At 48.9% G+C, this 21,256-nt stretch overlaps 1 pseudogene; it reads right to left on the bottom strand.

Annotated features, from left to right (window-relative positions):
- Window positions 1–19,445: 19,445 nt before the first annotated feature.
- On the bottom strand, window positions 19,446–20,360 carry LOC147113720 (large ribosomal subunit protein eL33 pseudogene; annotated as a pseudogene).
- Between the last annotated feature and the right edge of the window lie 896 nt (window positions 20,361–21,256).

Here is a 21,256-nt window from a genome sequence, read left to right as displayed (position 1 = left end):
CGCCCAGTCATCCAGCAGAGACTCGAGAATTGCGGGTGAGGCTGTCGAGAGCCAGGCTTGGCTTTCCAGTCTAGGTGCTCCAGCGAAACGGGCTGGCAACCGGTAGTGCGCAGACCCTTCCCGGACAGCGGCGGTTAGAGCCCGACCGAGCGGCACAGCAAAGGGCCGAGCAGCATCGACGGGGAGAGAGAGAGAGGGCAGAGCGCACAGGGCGCAGCTGGTGTTCAGGGGCCGAGCAGCGTCGGAGAGAGGGAGAGAGAGACGCGCAGAAACCCGCGAGGCGCCGCCATTGCCACGAGGACCGCCGAGAGCGGCATCGGCAGCAGCAGGGGAGGAAGGAAAGCGCGGGAGACGCCATTGGGAGACGCCATTTTAAGCCATTGGGAGATGCCATTTTAAACCACACCCAAAATGCCGAAGAGTGGCAGTATCACCATATTTGACAATGAAGTCGAAGATTGGACTACATATGTCGAACGGATAGAGGTGTACTGCAAGGCAAATGAGGTGTTAGATGACAAGAAAGCGTCGGTATTGTTAAATTTAATGGGTGCAAAGACGTATGGTTTATTACAAAATCTAGTAACCCCAACGAAGCCAATGGAAAAGAGTTTTGAAGACATAGTAACGATACTAAAGGAACATTTAAACCCCACACCGCTGCTGATAGCAGAAAGATTCAAGTTTCACAAACGGAACCAGCATAAGGATGAAAGCAATGCTGATTATTTAACAGAACTGCGCAAACTATCGAAACACTGCCAGTTTGGAGCGGGACTGGCAGATACCTTAAGGGACAAGTTTGTGTGTGGGCTTCAAAGTGAAGGAACCCAGAAACGGCGTTTATCTGAAAAGGACCTGACGCTGGAAAAGGCTTTCAGCATTGCGGTATCATATGAAGCAGCAGCACGGGGTGCTGCAGAGATACAACAGAGACCGCAAGAATATGGCACAAACAAAATGTCATATGGAACAGAGAAGTGCTATCGCTGCGGCAGAACAACACACGACCAGAATGATTGCTGGTTCAAAGACAAAGTGTGCAGACAGTGTGGAAAAGTAGGACACATAGCACGAGTCTGCAGGTCGGGAAAGAAAACCAGCAATAAGAAACCGACCAAAGGGAAGTACAAGAAGGTACATAAGATAACGGAGAATAGTTCAGAGGAACAAAAGAGTGATAATGACTCCGAAAGCAGGGAACTGAGTTGTCTGAAACTACATAATGTGATCACAATGGAGGATCACCGAACCATTTGGGTCACTCTCAAGATAGCAGGAGTCCAGGTAAAGATGGAATTGGACACAGGATCAGCCCTAACAGTCATAAACCGACGGGACCACGAGCGGCTATTCTCACACATACCCTTGAGAGACACAAAAATTATTTTGAAGACGTACACGGGGCAAAAAGTCTACCCCAAAGGAAAAATAAGGGTGACCGTTATATATAACGGTAAGGAAACACCAAAACTAGACCTGTATGTATTGCAAGATGGAGGACCACCATTGCTGGGACGTGAATGGATCCGGAAAATACAATTGGATTGGCATTCCATACAGGCACTGACTGTGGCTGACAAAAAGGATGACGACATCACACCTGGGCGACTGTCAAAGATCCTAACTGACACGAAAGAAGTGTTCCAGCAAGGACTCGGAACACTAAAAGGCATGACAGCGACGATTAAAATTGAAGAAAACGCAAGCCCAAAATTTTTTAAGGCCAGACCGGTACCTTATGCGATCTGCCCAGCCATCGAAGCAGAGCTGGAAAGTCTGGAATGTTCAGGTGTACTGTCCAAGGTAGACTGGAGTGAGTGGGCTACACCCATCGTCCCTGTGATGAAAAAGTCGTTGAGCAGCACGCCTGGGGAACCAAGGAAGGTTCGCATCTGTGGGGACTTTAAGGTAACAGTGAACCCGGTCCTTCACACCATACAATATCCACTTCCGCGGATTGAAGATATTTTCGCCTCGCTATCTGGAAGGAAACGCTTCACTAAGATTGATCTGGCCCAGGCGTATCTGCAGATGGAGGTAGAAGAAGCATCAAAAAAATACCTCACAATCAACACCCATAAAGGTCTCTACCAATACAACCGGCTGGTATTCGGGGTAGCATCAGCTCCGGCTATTTGGCAGAGGGCAATGGATCAAGTCCTGCAAGGGATCCCAGGGACCCAGTGTTATTTGGATGACATCCTGGTCACGGGCGAAAATGACAGTGATCACCTTGCCAACCTGGAGCAGGTGCTCACTAGATTGCTGGAATATGGGCTCCGAGCTAACCGCCCTGTTCACAGTACACAGGGGCTCTTAAAGGCACATACACCACAATTCCTCCCCTTCTAGACAACCAGTACATAACATTTTTAAGTAATCATTAATTAACATGTTTACAAGAACAATAATCTACACATTTGCTGCAGTTAATAAGTTAGTCTCTCTGGAGGCTTCCTGACTCGGTCCGGATAACGCCTAGGTGGTTTAGTAGTTTTCGGTGGTGTAGTAGGTTCTTTTGGCAAGGTCGATTCGGCCAGTGAGCCTAACATCTGTGGTAGGGAAATTATTGGAAAAAATTCTGAGGGACAAAATTAGTCTCCACATGGAGAGGCAAGGATTAATCGGGGATAGTCAGCATGGCTTTGTCAAGGGTAAATAATGTCTGACCAATCTGATTGAATTTTTCGAGGGGGTGACTAGGTGTGTGAATGAGGGAAATGCTGTGGATGTGGTATACATGGACTTCAGTAAGGCTTTTGACAAAGTCCCGCATAGGAGACTGGTCAAGAAGGTAAGAGCCCATGGGATCCAGGGTGCGAGGTGATGCATTTTGGATGGACAAATAAGGCAAGGGAATACACAATGAGTGGTAGGACCCTAGGAAGTACAGAGGGTCAGAGGGACCTTGGTGTACATGTACATAGATCCCTGAAGGCAGCGGAACAGGTAGATAAGGTGGTTAAAAAGGCATATGGGATACTTGCCTTCATTAGCCGAGGCATAGAATATAAGAGCAGGGAGGTTATGATGGAGCTGTACAAAACGCTGGTAAGGCCACAGCTGGAGTACTGTGTGCAGTTCTGGTCACCTCACTATAGGAAGGATGTGATTGCTTTGGAGAGGGTGCAGAGAAGATTCACCAGGATGTTACCTGGGATGGAGCGCCTCAGCTATGAAGAAAGACTAAACAGGCTGGGGTTGTTTTCCTTGGAGCAAAGAAGGCTGAGGGGGGACCTGATTGAGGTGTACAAAATGATGAGGGGCATAGATAGGGTAGATAAGGAGGAACTTTTCCCCTTAGTAGGGGGGTCAATAACAAGGGGGCATAGATTCAAGGTAAGGGGCAGGAGGTTTAGAGGGAATTTGAGGAGGAACTTTTTCACCCAGAGGGTGGTTGGAGTCTGGAACTCACTGCCTGAAAGGGTGGTAGAGGCAGGAACCCTCACAACATTCAAGAAGCATTTGGATGAGCACTTGAAATGCCATTGCATACAAGGCTATGGACCAAATGCTGGAAAATGGGATTAGATTGGACAGGGCTTGATGGACGGCGCAGACACGATGGGCTGAAGGGCCTCTTTCTGTGCTGTATAACTCTATGACTATGACTATGACTATGACTCTGAACCAGCAGTCCCTCTGGTCATAGGCGGATCTGCCGCAGCGATAACATCTCTCGAAACCCTGTGTCATTTCATGGGTGCCGAAGTCCTGTGGCTTTTGCTGTATCTCTGCAGCTCCTCTTGCTGCTGCTTCGTATGATACAGCTACACTGAAAGCCTTGTCCAGTGTTAAATCTTTCTCATAAAGTAGCCTTTTCTGTGTTCCTTCACTTAGGAGACCGCAGACGAATTTGTCTCGAAGAGAATCTGCCAGTCCTGCCCCGAATTGGCAGTGCTTTGACAGCTTCCTTAATTCGGTGAGGTAATCAGCGTTACTTTTATTCTTGTGCTGATTCCTCCTGAAGAATTTGAATCGTTCCGCTATCAGCAGCGGTGTTGGGTTTAAGTGCTCCTGTAGGGTATCAACAATCTCCTTAAAATTCTTGTCCATCGGTTTGGCTGGAGTGATTAACTTTCGTAACAGCCCGTATGTCCTTGCGCCCATTAGATTTAGAAGTACCGATGCCTTTTTATCATCCTCTATTTCATTCGCTGTGCAATATAACTCCACTCTTTCCACATATGTGGTCCAATCCTCCACATCACTATCGAAAGCAGTAATATTGCCAGTCTTAGGCATCCTGAAAAAAAATGGCGCCCCCCTGCTTTCCTTTCTTCCCTGCCGAGAAAAAATGGCACCTCCCGCGCTTTCCCGCCACTGCCGCTGCTGACAATGCTGTTCTCCGCGGTTTTTATTTATACAGATATTTTTAATAGTTGGAGACTCATTCCCGTCGGACTCTCTGGGACTTTTCCCTCCCTCTGCTTGGTCCGAACGCCGACCTGCTTTACAACGCTGGCCGTCTCCCGAGTGCTCCACCCTCCGTCTCTGTTTGCCTCCGCCTTCGCTGCTCGGCCCCGCTGCATAGCCAGCCGATCGAGTCCCAGCCCGCCGCCCAGGAAGGATTATTGCAGTACCTGCCACCAGCCCGGCTAGCTGGTGAAACCACAGCTTTTTTCCTTTGTTTTTTTTCTTCGACTTTCGTCTGAGGAATCGATCTCCTTGAGCTGCTGCCGAATTGCAGGTAAGTCCGTTTCCAATTCGTCGCCACTGTTGTATCTGTGTGTTAATGGAGACACGGAATGCAGGAGTTGGTTTAACAGGTGTTTACTGAACAAAGTCTGGAGGTGAACTAAAAGATACAAGACACTATACAGGCTTATATAGCCCGAGTGGCCACTACCGGCATTACAGTACACAGGGGCTCTTAAAGGCACATACACCACACGCCCCAAATGCGAGTTTTTCAGAAAACAGATCTCGTATTGTGGCCACGTTATCGATAAAGAGGGGTTACATAAGTCCCCAGAGAAGATTGAGGCAGTAGTAAAGGCTCCAGCACCGGAAAATGTGTCACAACTGAGGTCGTTCCTCGGGCTGGTAAACTACTACCATAAGTTCTTGCCAAATTTGTCTACAATACTACACCCACTGAACACCCTACTGCAAACTGGGGTGCCATGGAAGTGGAGTGACGAATGTAGACGAGCTTTCCAGAAGAGCAAAACACTAATCACATCGAAAGAGGTATTGGCCCATTACAACCCAGCATTACCAATTCGGTTGGCATGTGATGCGTCACCCTACAGCATTGGAGCGGTGCTGTCGCACAAATTCTCGGATGGTTCAGAGAGGCCAATAGCCTTTGCGTCACGATCACTAACCTCAGCCGAGCGTAACTACGCCCAGATTGACAGGGAGGCCCTCAGCCTAGTGTGGGAGTGAAAAAGTTCAATCACTATCTGCACGGGCAGAAATTCACCTTGCTGACAGATCACCAGCCTCTTGTCTCCATTTTTAATCCGAAGAAGGGCGTTCTGGTGATGACTGCGCAACGACTGCAAAGATGGTCACTTTTTCTAGGGGCGCACCACCATGAGATTGAATATAAGGGCACGAAACAGCATGGAAATGCTGATGGGCTATCACGCCTGCCACTGCCTACTGCGGAGGAAGCACCAGCAGTGGATCCTGTCGAAATATTCCATTCGACTATAGTTGAATACCTACCGGTAACTAACGCTTGTATCGAAAAGGAAACCCGAAATGACCCGACACTGTCTCGGGTATATGATTTGACGGTGAAGGGATGGCCAGCACATGGCGACTCACTGTTGCCAGCATTCTCGACAAGGAGAGAACAGCTGTCAGTGTGCCGGGGGACCTTGATGTGTGGATCCCGAGTGGTAATTCCACCCAAGTTAAGGGATAGAGTGCTCAATGAGCTTCATGAGGGTCATCTGGGAGGGGTAAGAATGAAAAGCCTAGCCAGGGCTTATGTGTGGTGGTCGGGAATCGATAAACAAATCGAGGACCTGACCAAGAGTTGCTCAGGATGCCAGAAAGTCCAAAATGCACCACCACAGGCCCATCTACACCCATGGGAGTGGCCCTCATCTCCATGGCAACGGGTGCATATTGATTTTGCTGGTCCATTCATGGACTCAATGTTTTTAATAGCCGTGGATGCGCACTCGAAATGGCCTGAGGTCATCAAGATGTCCTCCACCACCACGGAGAAAACTATTGCAGTCCTACGGACCATTTTTGCCAGGAATTGTAAGAATTCGCAATAATTTACAGTTCTGAAGATCAATTTTTTTTGATTAAAGAATCCCTAGGCGTTGTGCTTTTAAATTTCCAGGGATAAAAATGGCTGTCACCACATGGCCGAAGACAAAGGACAATGCTTTGTTTACAAAGCAATTGAATGCTATTAGCATTTGTTTGTATATCGAGTGGATACATCTAAACTGCAGAAGAGACTTTTGTACCTTGAATGGGAAATGTTTAAAAATTGAATGGGTTTTAAATCACCCAGCACTGGACAATAGGGCTGTTGCATTCTTTTGTTTCAGCCCAGGGAGCTCCGGAAGACACATTAACCCAGTCTAACCACTTTGAGTTATCCAATCACAGGTTTCTCTTGTGTGGGGAATTTTGCACACAGCCCTTGCAGGGCAGAACGGCAGGGGCTCACCAGGTATAAAGATAGCGGCTGAGAAGCTATCTCTCTCTCTTACTTCGCTTGACCACAGGTGAGCAGAGTTCCTGACTCCTCAACAAGGCAACCTAGCAGGAGTTAAGGGGTGGTGATTTAAGGGAATTGCTAAGATTGTTTAAATAACATTGTAGCCATTGTATCCCTCGTTTTCGCCGTCTGCAACCCCCTGTTATATAGTTTTACTGTAATTACTGTGTTCGTGTGATATAGTTTATTATTTTGATTGTTGTTTATTTGGGTAATAAAACTTGATTTTTTTCTCTCATCCAAACCACTTGTTCCATTTTAATATCATTAATTATAAGTTCCTCCACTCAGAGCTAAAGGAGGGGTAGCGATTCGGATCCGCTGTTTTAAAATTGGTTTTATTGGAATTGGTCTGAGTGCAGGCAAAGACTGCAAGACCAGGAAAATTACTTTAAACCAGTTTAAAGAAGCCCCCAACCCTTACAGAATGGCTTGCCAGAACAGATTTGCTCTGACAACGGACCACAGTTTGTGTCCGAAGAGTTCCGGAGGTTCTTGAAAAAGAATGGGGTAAGGCATTACACATCTGCCCCGTATCATCCAGCCACAAATGGATTGGCTGAGAGGTTCGTACAAACCTTTAAGAAGGCAATAAAGGCCATGTACAATGACAACATTCCGCTGCAGCACAAGGTGGACAATTTCCTGTTCGCCTACCGGAATGCGACACATGCAGTCACCAACCAGGCCCCAGCCATGATGTTCTTTAACCGAAGGTTAAGATCTCGCCTGGATTTGCTCAGACCAAACGTACGAAGAGATGTTGAGAGTAAGCAATTCCAGCACATCCATGAGAAGCCAACAAGGAGCTTCAATGTAGGGCAACCAGTCTTGGCCCGCGACTACCGAACAGAAAAATGGCAGCCAGGAACGATATGCACATGGCAGGGCCCACTAATGTACACAGTGGACGTTGGGGAGAGCATCGTGAGATGCCATGCTGACCAGATCCTAGAGTCACAGGAACAAGTCAACCCCATGCCTCGCCCATACGTACCTGGTGATGAACCCGACGTACAGGTCACTTCTACCCCAGAAACAGTAGCATTGGAAGCTGATGAACCAACCGACGACAGGGGGCCAGAATCGCCTCCGCACCAAGAGCAAGACACTCGGGAAAGGCGCTATCCAGAAAGGATCAGGAAGCCTCCCCAAAGACTGAATATATAAATCGACTATTTTCAGCTAATGTTGCATGTTAAAAGTGTTAATTGTAATTAGTTTGATATTTAATTGTTAAATGAGTGTTATGGTACTGTTAATCTAAAAGGGGAGGAATTGTAATGTATATACCTTTAAGGGGGGAACTATCTTTTACAGCTCATGTATACTGCAGTACCAGCAGTGACCACACCTGTATATAGCCCTGAGTAGTAATCTGTACAGATCAGTTCCAGTGTGAGCCACGTTGAGTAAACACCTGTTGTACCGTTCTCCTGCAGTCTGTGTCTTATTATACACGGACACAACAATGTTCTCAGTAGCATCAACATATAATTAAACTCAACATTTAACGAGCACTGAAAACATCTCAACGTTTCAATAACGATGTACAGTTTTTTTTAGGGCAGCGATCCACCTACACCCTTTGGCAGTTCACAAGTCAAGGATAACTCTAGGCTTGACCTCTCGTCGGAATGACGGTGTTGTTCCTTGGTATTCAGGAGGTGCCTGCGATTGCGGCGGTACACCTGTCCTTCTGGGGTGCGGACGTGATATGATCGCTCAGTGTCAGCTGGCTGGATGACGACTGCAGGCTTCCAGTAGTCATGCTCCTGGATTCTGACGGATTCTCCATTGTGCAGTGGCGGCAGTAGACTAGCTGACCTGTCATAGTATCTCTTTTGGTGTTGCTGTCTCTGTACATGTTTTGCATGCACTTGCTTGCAGCTGACGACCTGCCAGGGCCTGTCTGGGATATGGTGAGGTATCATGGGCTCTTTGACATTTGATGGGCGGCGTTCTAGACAAATGGAACATTTTCCGACAATGTCCTCAATGTGTTTGCACATTCCGGGCCAAAACATAATGTCACGTGCTCTTTGTTTGCATTTTTCCATGCCCATATGTCCAGCATGAATTTTTGTCAACATCTCTTCTCTGAGACTGGTAGGAATGATGATTTTCTCCCCTTTGAAGATGATTCCGTTGATTTGTGACAGTTCATCTCTGTGGTTCCAAAATTCAGATATGCTCTGATGGCATTTCCTCCTTTCCTCAGGCCATCCTTCACGTATGACTTTGCTCAGCAGTGTGAGTTGTGCATCTTTCTCTGTTGCTGCTCGGATCTCCTTCAGTTTTGAGTCACTCACGGGTAAGCTGTTGTACACCATGTGCACCTGCACATCCATGCCTTCACTGAGGCTGCTGTCCTGGTAGCTAAGAGACTTTCTGGAGAACGTGTCTGCGACAGGAATGTCTTTGCCTGGACGGTGAATGATTGTGAAGTCATACTTCTGTAGCTGAAGGATCATTCTCTGTAGCTTTGGTGGGGCTGCAGCTAGTGGTTTCCTCATGATTGACTCGAGGGGCTTGTGGTCGGATTCCACAATGACCTGTCGGCCATAGACATACTGGTGGAAACACTTACATCCAAACAGAATTGCATATAACTCTTTCTCGATTTGAGCTTAGTTGATTTCACTGTCTGTGAGAGATCTGAAAGCATAGCCGATGGGCTTTCCTTCTTGCAGTAATACTGCGCCTAGTCCGTACTTTGACGCGTCCACTTGTAGTCTGAGCTCTTTGTTGGGGTCGAAGTAGGCAAGAACTGGTCCTGGTTCTCTGGTGATTAGGTTTTTCATTTTCTGAAATGCTGTGTCATGTTGTTTGTCCCACAGGAACTCATTGGATTGTTTGAGCAACTGACGCATGGGTGCGTTGATTTCGGAGCGGCTCGGGGCAAACTTGGCTAAGTAGTTAACCATGCCTAGTACTGTCTCTAGCTCTGCGCGGTTCTTCGGCGGCTCCATCTTCTTGATGGCGGAGATTTTCTCTGGATCTGGCTTAATGCCATCAGTTGAGAGGTGATGCCCGAAATAACTGATCTTGGTGGATCCGATTAAGCTTTTCTTGGGGTTGAGCCGAATGCCTTTCTCCTGTGATCTTTGTAGCATCGCACGGAGGTTCCTGTCATGTTCCTCTCTATTCCTGCCATAGATGAGGATGTCGTCTACGATTGCAACTACTCCGTCGAGGCCTTCATAGGTTTCGTCGATCTTCCGCTGGAATTCATCCTGAGCTGAGATAAGACCAAATGGTAAACGCAGAAATCGGTAACGTCCAAATGGTGTGTTGAATGTTGTTAGCTTAGATGACTCTTCCGTGAGCTTGATAGTCCAGTATCCTGATCGTGCGTCCATTACACTGAAGTAACGTGCTCCCACTAGCTTGGGTGTGATGTCATCTAGCATTGGTAGAGGGTAGTGAGGGTGTTTGATAGCCTTGTTCAAATCTCTGGGGTCGAGACAGACTCTGAGCTTGCCTGTACGTGGTTTCTCAACCATTACTAACGCGTTGACCCACTCTGTCAGTTCTGTTTCCCGGACGATGATTTCTGTATTCTCCATGCTCTGCAGCTCCTCCTTCAGGTGACTACACAGAGCAAGGGGTATCCTTCTCATTGGGCAAACCACAGGGGTTGCTGCTGGGTCAAGGTGAATAGTGCATTCACCTGGGAATAGTCCGATTCCTTTGAAAACGTCAGCAAACTCCTCTATGACTGTCTGCTTCTCAACTGGTGCTGTCAATGATAGCACTAGCTTGACGAGGTCCATGTCTAAACATGCCTTTAGACCTAGCACTGGAGGTGCTTGAGTGTCAATAATGTAAAAGTCCAGCATCATGTCGCTTTCTTTGTACTTGCATTTCATCACGCATGTGCCTTTTACAATGAGCTGCTCACCTCCATAGCCAGTCAGTCTGCATGAGGTGGGCTGTAGCTCACACTCATCCTTCAAGCTGTGATACTCACTCAGAGGAATTACATTAACCTGAGATCCAGTGTCTAGTTTAAACTTAAGCTCTTTGCCCTGTTTTCCTATCTCAATATCGGTATAGGCTTGCTCAGTCCCTGAAATCTGTTTTTTCTGTGACACAGTATCAATAAACAGTTCCTCTGCATTTGGCTCTCTATCTGGCATTTGGCTGTCGCTCACTGTGTGTACTGTTTTTCTGAAAACAGTCCTGCAAACTTTAGCAAAGTGGTTCCGTTTACCACATTTAGTACATTGCCTTCCTTTGGCAGGGCAGTACTCCTTTTCTCCATGCCAGTTGTTTCCACAATATCCACAGTTTTTGAAGCGTTTTATGTCTGTGTCGCCCATTTTTAGAACTCTGAAACATGCTCTCTGGGCGGTGTTCTTTGGTGTGTATCTATTAACTGCGTGCACTGTCTGTTCACACGAGCTGCTCATGGCGCCGGTTATAGTTTTCAACTGTGCTTGGGCTATCTCGTGCAATCTAGCTATGTCCATAGCTTTGTCCAGCGTTAGCCCGGACCCAACATTCAGAAGTTTCTCTCTCACTTTAGCTGAATGTATTCCAAACACGATGCGGTCTCTGACCATTTCATCTTTATCTGCATATACACAGTCTTTTACCAGCAGTTTTAACTCAGTCACGAACTGTTCAAACGACTCACTAGCTCCTTGTACTTTCCCCTGAAACTTGTACCTAACGAATATCGTATTTGTCTTGGGCATCACATATGCTTCAAAATGGTCAAAATAACTTTTCAGTACCTTTGCTTCATTTGCAGTGAGAGACCATGTGTTAAAAATGTCTCTCCCTTTTTCTCCGATCCACAGGAGTAGGTAGCTGCATCTTTCTTCCTCCCCTTTGCTTTTCAGTGGACCCAAGAACATCAACTCCACGTGTTGCTTGAACTTGCACCATTCTCTATGTAAGTTCAAAGATCCCCAATTCATTCGAGGTAAGGGAGCTCCAACAATGTCCATTTCAAATCCCTGTTCTGACACCATGTCTTGTTTTGCACACTTTGTACAAAAATAATAAATTGCAGGACAACGGAGTATTACAGTTTAAACTATTTTAATGAAGCATCAGGTCTGATCTGACTCACAGCAGTACAGCACAATGTGGACAAGATGGAGTCAGGACCCTGGGTCCTCCAAAACAATAGCGGTCCTTACAGATGCCTGCAGGCCAATGACAACTCAGCATGTGATCACATGTGAATATAATAGGTATTCCTTACAGATGCCTGCGGGCCAATGATAAATCAATATGCAAACGTTACACAAGGAGGCCTGTGTTTCATGTGCCTAGAACCTCGCTATATGTGTACACTGTACCTTACACACTATTTCTTTTTGCCAGTGTTTCCATCTACTCCTATGAAGCTGGGACTATAACAATAATCAGGAGTCATCAGATACAGACATTTTTGATCATTTTGTAATCAAAAGACAGATACAATTTTTCAAGAAAAATACTGCGGATGCTGGAAATGTGAAATAAAAATAGAAAATGCAGGTTGGGCAGCATTAGGGTTGCCAACTCTCCAGGATTGGCCTGGAGTCTCCAGGAATTAAAGATTCATCTCCAGGACACTGCTGCCAGCAAACCCAGGAGAAAAATCATAAATTGTATGTTGTTTTCATTTTCTTTGAGCATTTTTATTTATTTGTTGTAAAAATATGGAAATGGAAAAAAAAGGCTGTTTGACTGGACAGGGCGGTTCCAGGTAGGAGGTCAAGTGATGAAACCTCCAGGGATATGGCCAACCAGAGTTGGCAATGCAAGGCAGCATCTGTGGAGAGAGAAACAAATGCTTCAGGTCAATGATCTTTCATCAGAACAGGAAGAGATTTAATAGTTTATAAGCAAGTGGGGACTAGTGGGGTGGAAGGTGAGGACAAGGGGAACCCTATCGTGGTTCTGGGAGGGAGGGGAAGGTGGGAGGGCAGAAATGGGACGGACATGGGCAAGGGCCCTGTCAACCATGGTAGAGGGGAATCCTCGGTTGAAGATAAAAGGAAGACATATCGGAAGCACTGGAATGGAAGGTGGCATTGTCAGAACAGATGAGACAGAGAAACTGGGAGAATGGAATAGAGTCCTTTCTGGAAGCAGGGTGGAAGGAAGTGTAATCAAGGTACCTGTGGAGATCAGTAGGATTATAGTAGATATTGGTGGACAGCTTATCCCCAGAAAGGGAGATAGAGAAGTCAAGCAAGAGCCCGAGGTGGACCATGTGAAGGTGAGGAAGGGATGGAAATTGGAAGCAAAGTTGGTGAAATTTTCCAGTTTGGGCGAGAGTAGGAAGCGGCATCAACACAGTCATCAATGTACTGGAAAAAGGAGCAAGGGGTAGGACTGGAACAAAGAATGTTCCACATATCCCATGGAAAGGCAGGCATAGCCAGGAGCCATACGGGTTCCCATAGCAACACCTTTTATTTGGAGGAAGTGAGTGGAGTTAAAGGAGAAATTGTTCAATGTAAGAACAAGTTCAGCCAGGAGGAGGAGGAGGGTGGTGGTGGATGGCAGCTGTTTGGGCCTCTGTTCAAGGAAGAAGCGGAGGGCCCGCAGGCCATCCTAGTGGGGGTTGGAGGTGTAGAGGGACTGGACGTCCATAGTGAAAAGGAGATGTTTAGGGCCAGGAAACTGTTAAAGTGATGGAGGGCATCGGAAGAATCGCGGATGTAGGTCAGAAGAGATTGGACAAGGGAAAAGAAAAGAGTCAAGATAGAAAGAAATAAGTTTTGTGGGGCAGGTACAGGCTGAAACAATGGATCTACCTGGGCAGTCCTGTTTATGGATCTTGGGAAGGAGGTAGATGCGGGTTTTGCAGTGTTGGGGGACTATTAGGTTGGAGGCTGTGGGGGATGAGGTCAGTGACGGTCTGGGAAACGATGGCTTGATGTTCGGTGGTGAGATCATATCCAGGGGGAGGTAGGAGGAGATATCAGAGTTGGTGTTCAGTCTCCGCAAGATAGAGATCTGTTCGCTAAAAAAACCAAGTACCTCCCTTGTCAGCAGGTTTAATGACAATATCAGGGTTAGACCTGAGGGAATGGAGTGCTGCAAGATCAGAGGGAGATAGATTAGAGTGAGTGGAGTGGAGAAATTGAGACGGCCGAAGTCACACTGGCAGCTCCCAATGAAAAGATGGAGAGGGGGTAAGAATAGAGGGAGGGGTTCATGTGGAACGAGAATTCTGAAGATGGTAGAAAGGTTTTGCTGTGTGGGGTGCTTACTGCTAACACTGTGCATTCATGAAACAGGGGGCTAAAAATTCGGTATCGCCGCGCCAGGTCTTTAGCGCCCGAAATTTAGCGCTCGCCCGGATTCCCGTAGGGCCCGCCTGAAATTCAGTTGCGGCGGCCCAAGACGGAGGTGGGCGCTATTGCAGGGTTTGGCCGCCTCGCTTGGGGCGATGAAAGTCAGTTTCAGGCGTCCAGCTGCCGCTGCGGCACCCGATGCGGTGCGGCAGGCTGGGGTACTGCAGGCCTCCTCCTTCTCTTAAGGAGGAGCTGCCTGCAGCCGTGAGAGCGCCGCTGGATTCCCCCGGCAAATGAGCCCGGCACCACGGAGAAGTGCCGGGCTCGCGGGAGTCAGACACCAATGCCGCGGGGGGGTGGTGCAGGAGTCCGGGGAGGGAGGTGCGGCCAGGCGGCCGCCGGGAAAGCGGCCGACCGCCCGTCCACCTTTATGCGCCGGCCTCTCGGAGCTGCAAGGCACCGTTTTTCAAACGCTGTTTGCGGCCGCCACGGGCGAGGCGGCCACAACTGAATTTGGCGGTCGGCATGGAATCGCATTGGAACCGGGGCGCTGCGCACACCGATGACGTCATCGGTGCCGGCGCAGCGCTACCGGCTAACGCCGATGTTAGGGACCAACTGAATTTCGGGCGCTAAAAAACTTCCGGCGCAAACCACTCTATAGCCAATAAGTGGGCGCAAACGCGACTGAATTTCTAGGCCAGGGCCTCTACTGGAGCAATAAAGCAGTAAGGCGTGGAGTGGAGCAAATTATTACAATTGAGAATAAAGATGCTCTCTGAAAGAGAGATCAAGACAAGTCCTTCAATTGTTTTTCCTCAACTTCCCCCATTCAATGCTTGTCATCTGTAATATTTGTCAGTTCTGAGACTTTATACCTGATTCGTCAATGGACTTTTGTTTTCCCCACAGGTGCTGCCTGACCTGCTGAGAGTCTCCAGCATTTTTGTTTCAGATTTCCAGTATTTTCCTTTTTGTTCACAACAAACTATAAGGCTGATGGCCCCCAGTGGAAACAGAGGAAGCACTACTTGCTGTGCTGTGACACGTTGACGCCCGCCGCCATTTTAACTGCCCGGACTTCGGCCGCATTGGGGCTGCCCAGTGCAGGTCCGATGACGTTATTCAGACCCGACATGATTTTAATTGGCGATCGCGCAGTGTTGCCTACTGCCGGAGCTGCCAGTGAACAATAACGGCACGCAGGAGCAGGGCCAGGAGAGGCCAACAAAAGTCGGGATTTAGGAAAAAAAAAGTTGGTTTTCCTTATGGGCCGGGAGGAACAGGAGAGCTCTTCCGGGCTGCGCAAGGAAAACTTGGGCCACCACTGCCTGGGTTTCCATCCCTCATCTGCGATCACCTCCAGACCCTCCCCTCACCAAACGCCCCCCACCCCACCCCTCGACAACTTACCGTATGCCAGGGTCTGTTCAGTTGGGTCCCAGTGACAGGCTCATATCGCCCAAAATCTCACTCTTGCCACTGGCCTGGTAGCAATTCCTGCTGGATTCGTGCACGACTCCGATTTGGATGATTTAAATAAGTTAAAATGTCCTGGACTTCAAATTGTGGGGGACTAAATGGATTTTTAAAAAAAAATTATTTATTCATTCCTGGGATGTTCCTAATTGCCCTTGAGCAGGTAGTGATGAGCTGCCTTCTTGAACCGCTGCAGTCCATGTGGTGAAGATACACAGTGCTGACTTTGTAGTAGCGGTTTGGTACAACTGAGTGGCTTGCTAGGCCATTTCAGAGGGCAGTTAAGTGTCAACCACATTGCTGTGGGCCTGGAGTCACATATAGGCCAGACCAGGTAAGGACGACATATTTCCTTCCCTAAAGGACAGTATTTGACCCTGAAATGAGCTTGCGACCCCATATCCGCAGCATAACAAAGACCGTCTACTTCCACCTATGTAACATCGCCCATCTCCGCCCTTGCCTCAGCTCATCCGCTGCTGAAACCCTCATCCATGCCTTTGTTACCTCTAGACTTGACTATTCCTGGCTGGCCTCCCACATTCCACCCTATGTAAACTTGAGGTCATCCAAAACTCGGCTGCCCGTGTCCTAACTCGCACCAAGTCCCGTTTGCCCATCACCCCTGTGTTTGCTGACCTACATTGGCTCCCACTTAAGCAGCGCCTCAATTTCAAAATTGTCATCCTTGTTTTCAAATCCCTCCATGGCCTCGCCCCTCCCTATCTCTGTCATCTCCTTCAGCCCCACAATCCCCCGAGATATCTGCGCTCCTCTAATTCTGCCATCTTGAGCATCCCTGATTATAATCGCTCCACCATTGGTGGCCGTGCCTTCTGTTGCCTAGGCCCTAAGCTCTGGAATTCCCTGCTGAAACCTGTCCGCCTCTCTTTCCTCCTTTAAGATGCTCCTTAAAACCTACCTCTTTGAACAAGCTTTTAGTCATCTGCCCTAATTTATCCTTGGGCAGATCGGTGTCAAATTTTTTGTCTTAAAATACTTCTGTGCAGTGTCTTGGGACGTTTTACTACGTTAAAGGCGCTATATAAATACAAGTTGTTGTTGTTGTAGTGAACCAGATGGGTTTTTACGACACTTTCATTGTTTCCATTCGCGTACACTCTGGACTGGGCCCCCCACTTCTATTTCCCCCTTTTTCCGTTGGTTGCCTTTCCTAACAACAAAGCGAATTTCGCACGCATGCGCAGTTCCAGTTATTTTGCCATGACGTTATCTTCAGTGACTGCAGACTCTTCATTACCTTCCAAGCCGCACGTGTCCCGTGAAAAACAAGCAGCGTAAAGATGGCGGCGGTCAAAAGCAGAGCGAGGCCAGCCTGCGAGTGATGAGACGGTGGGGCCACCAATCCACCAGAATCAGTCAGCGAGATGTGAGGATGTGCCGCTGCACGGTCGGCTGACAGCTCGGTGTGAGTGTGGGAAGGATGAACCAAGAGGTGTGGGGGCTCTGTGTGGGGAGGGTGCTCGCCGGGGACAGGGGGCGGATGTATGTGAGGGGCCGCCTGGGAGAATCCACCACCCCCACCCCGGAGGCTGGTATTGGTATTGATGATCCGAGGTGACCTGGCGGACCCAGAGCGAGAAACCCCTCCTGGAGTGGCAAAGGGCAGGGGGATGACAGACAGACCGGCACCGCTCGCGCTCGGAGAATCACAACAATCACATCGACAAGTCGCAACTACAGTATCCCATACCACCCTCTCCACCTGCATCATCAGCAAGTCAGGGCTCCCCTCCACCCCTCTTCCCCTCCCCTCCCCATCCACGTCATGAACAATGGTGCAGCTGTGCCTCAATCTGTTGAACCCGTGATTCTTAAAGTATGATGTTTTCCAATAACTACACGGAGGCTGTAACTTAACAATCAACAGGTGTTTACTGGAGGAGGGTAGTCTAAAGACTGACAGTACAGAGGCATGCTCAAGGCTTATATACAGGTGTGGTCACTGCCAGTACTACAGTACACAGGAGCTGTAAAAGTAGTTCTCTCTCAAAGGTACATACACTACAATTCCTCCCCTTTTAGATTAGCAGTACCCATAATATTCAAATAACAATTAACACTTTAACATGCACATTAAACAGAAATAGTGTAGGTATTCATGTTGACCTCTCGGGACGAATGCCTACTAAATAATTTAGTTTGAGTTCGGATGAATAATCACTAAGTTGTTTATTAACTGGAACTGATGAAATACAACAGGTACGATAGCAAAATACTGCAGATGTTGGAAATCCGAAATAACAACAGAAAATGCTGGAAAAACTCAGCAAGTCAGGCAACATCCGTGGAGAGAAATTTGAGTTGACGTTTCGGGTTTATACAGGAGCAATGCGAGATAGGTCTTACCCCGACGGGGACTCCACGAGGACTGAGTCCGTTGTCCTCGGGAGAGCGTGATGACGTCATCACGCTTAGTCACGTTTTCCCGCTCTTCGGATGCGTTGGCCCGCGCTTGGGGCGGTCACGTGACCCGCGCTGATACGTCGGCGCGTTCATCCGGTGCGGAGGCTGGCCGTTGAGGCCAAAGTCGCGACCACGGTAGCAGGAGCTGGAGGCCGAGCTGAGCCGGCGCTTGCCGCGGGGGATCGCGTCGCTCATGTCTGCCAGCCGATGCGGCCGAAGTCGCAGTAGGCTGGGCTGTGCCGGCGGCTGTCGCGCGTATGTCACGCAATGCGTGATGTGACGTCAGCGCGCTAGGGTGCATCTTAAAGGGGCAACGGCCCCCACATGTAAGTTAAAGGGGCAATGGCCCAAACAGGTAAGTAATACACGTACAGTTAGGTTAAAGTGAATTATATACATTATATGTGTAAGGGACATCCGGTGGAACCGCCACATGCGCCCCCCCAGAATTCGCTTTAACGAAAGTCCAAAGATGAGATGGTCTGACGAGCAGTTGGTCTCAGTGGGCGTGCTGTCTCGACTTGGCAGGCGAGGTCTGAAGATGCTAGTCGTCAGCGGATCCTTACGCACGTCATGGCGAATAAAACGTATCCGTCAGGCGAAGGACCGTGGAAACGTGCGAAACAGCAGGCCATGTCAGAGTGACGGGCAGGTCGGGCGGACGTGGGCGATCGCTCTGTTGATGGTAGAAGTCCTTGTTCTGACGAACTCTGCAGGAACGCCAACCGGGCGATCCAGAAGGACTTTACGGGCGAGGTTGGTGAACTCGCCGACAGGTGAGCATAATTGTTGGGAGCCTGGCACGCACAGAACGGTGCATACCATAGTGCTACGACGATCGCACAACAGAGAGTGAGCCGTTGCTACGCAGAGCAGTGCTCGGTGCGGACTGCAACTTTCACGTGGCCGATCACGGCCGCGGGCTGTCCGTTGGACCCGTCCTCGATGTTTGCTGCGTCAGTAGATGTTTACGTTTGTTAAGGGGGAATGGGCGGCCGCAGCGAACAAGTGGCTGAAAAACAGCATCGGCATGTAACGGGCCAGAATGGCAAATGTCGGCCCGCGTCAGGTGCTGTCCAAGCATCGGAGTTGGAGACGGGCAGGCCCTTAATTCCTAGTTCTGATCATTCTGTTGATTCGGTCTTTTCTGTTACCAGCAGCACCACCCTCAACAAAAGGTATTGTCTTTTCGTTCATGCCACCACGTGGCGAGGACAGTTTGAAGGGCCACAAGACATCATTGGCCATGTTGAAGTTCTTGCCGACTGTGTAGATCCCATGGATCAGATCGCCAATACAAATTATGTCATACTTTCCAAGCTGCTTTGCAATCGAGGCATTGGCAGTGAAAACGATGCGCTGGTGTTGGATCTATCGAAACCACGTTTGTAAATCAATTCACGGACAGACTTCAGATTTGGATATTCCCATGTAATGTATGGCTCTGCAATATGGAGCATGTTGATTGAAGCTTTATTCGTTTTTGAATTTCAGATGCTTCGAAGTGGGAAGGAGCGTTTAGGATGATAGTAGGACTAAAAGGTTCACTGGCCTGTGTTGAGCCGCATTTTTTCGAATCTTCATCACTGATGGGAGTGACCGAATCGAGTTCTTCATGAGGAAGGCAATTAGAAAAGCCACTGTCCACAGGGTGACGCAACAATTTTACCCCTTGAGTGCCCCTGCCAAAGCGTTTGAAACGAAAAACTGGTGAGGCAGCAACATTGAGGAAGCGATTGAGCAAGGGGGTGTGCATCTTGAGCACCATCTCTGAATCTTGCCCTACTTGTCTGTTGAGGACTGGGCAATCAATCACACGCATGTCAAAGGCAGATCCTAAAAAGGATGGTTTGTGAGTCTCGTTGGCTGTAGCGATGGTGTCAGGAGGCTGAGCTGCGGATTCATCGCAATATTTCCCAAACAAGCCAACCGGAAGGATTCACTGAGCGAGACTGCTACGTAGACGCTCTTTTGGGCAATTAACGTTCCGAGTGTGTCTTCCGAAGAAAATGGTCACCGTCATTGCATTAAGTCTCTGAGAGGCTTCCGGGAACGCCATTTTAAACAGTAGAGCGGACAGAAGTCATCGGTGATGTCTCATCTCAACATTACGTTCAAATCTGTGCCTTGCGGTGCAAAAGGAACTGGAAGTTAACTAAGCGGACGAGGAAACATTTGTTATTTATTGTCAATTGACATGCAGCTGTGCTTCAAATCCTTGATGGGTACAGCTTCGCACGAATCCTGTGCCCCCTAGCCCTGGTAGGCAGGTTACTGCTGGACTTGGCACGGACCATGCCACTGTTTGAACGAGCACGAGTCTTGTGTGGTTTACCACCAGGAGTGACAGTGCTGTTCTTAGCTTTGTAGACGTAGGCGCCTCTCGTGCCCAGGTAAAGGTCCGTTTCAGCGCGGCAAGAAACCCCCTCAATCTGCAGGAGAGCAGTGTGCTCTCTTTGGTTGCGAAAGCCTCGTTTATAGCCAGTAAACGCAGTTTTGCAGAACATATGGATATTACAAGTCCTGATATCAGTAATGAAACAGTAGAAGGAATAGTAACCTGCTTTCGGCAGGTTTTCTTTCACTGTTCCTGTAGGAAGGCTTTTCGCTCAGCTCTTGTCAGGTCGTTAAAATCAGAGTGCAGGTTTTCGACCTTCTGTAGCTTAAAACCTGTTTGAAGCACGTGCTCTATGGAGAGGAATCGCTTCCGGACCCTTGTGCTGATGGACCAGAGAAAGGGTGGGACAGACCGGGTCGTCGTCGCGGTCGGTGGGGGGAAACTGCCGGAAGGGCGGCAACGCTGCTTGTCGATTCTGTTGACTTAGTGAAACTACTGCCGAGAAGGCGGCACGCTTCTCTTACTCGCCGGCAAGTATGATAGGTAACACAACCAGCAGGCCGACGGGCTGGTGCGTCGTCGGCGGGGAACGAGTCTTCGTGTTGCACGAGGGGTGGAGCCGCGTGGCTTGCGAGGGATGGGTCCTCGAGGTTTGCGAGGGGTGGGTCCTCGAGGTTTGCGAGGGGTGGGTCCTCGTGGTTCGCGAGGAATGGGTCCTTGCGTTTCAAGAGGAGCGAGTCCTCGTGGTTCACGGGGGTGAGTCCTCGTGGTATCCCCGCCGGGCGCGCTCCGATCTTGTGGGCCCGAACATGCTGTACCCCGCGCTTGGAGAGATTTATACTTGCTGTTGCGTTGGACGTATGGGCGGATGACCCGCATGGCGGTAGAAAAGTCAAACACGGGGGCAGTAAGCAAATGCGTGGTCTGCTCTGCGTCGATGGTCCTGGCGAACTGGGCTTCTACCTTGCCAAAGCACGAGGGCAGTTGTTTCTCCCTGAAGTGCGGCAGCGACAGCAAAACGGCTGGTGCTTCCATGGTGTGCTTTTGCGAAAAACGTTCGCAAAA

Source organism: Somniosus microcephalus, chromosome 8 (assembly GCF_052327205.1).
Source record: "Somniosus microcephalus isolate GS21.2 chromosome 8, FLI_Smic_1.0, whole genome shotgun sequence".
Lineage (NCBI taxonomy): Eukaryota > Metazoa > Chordata > Chondrichthyes > Squaliformes > Somniosidae > Somniosus > Somniosus microcephalus.
This window is presented reverse-complemented; position numbering and strand designations above follow the sequence as displayed.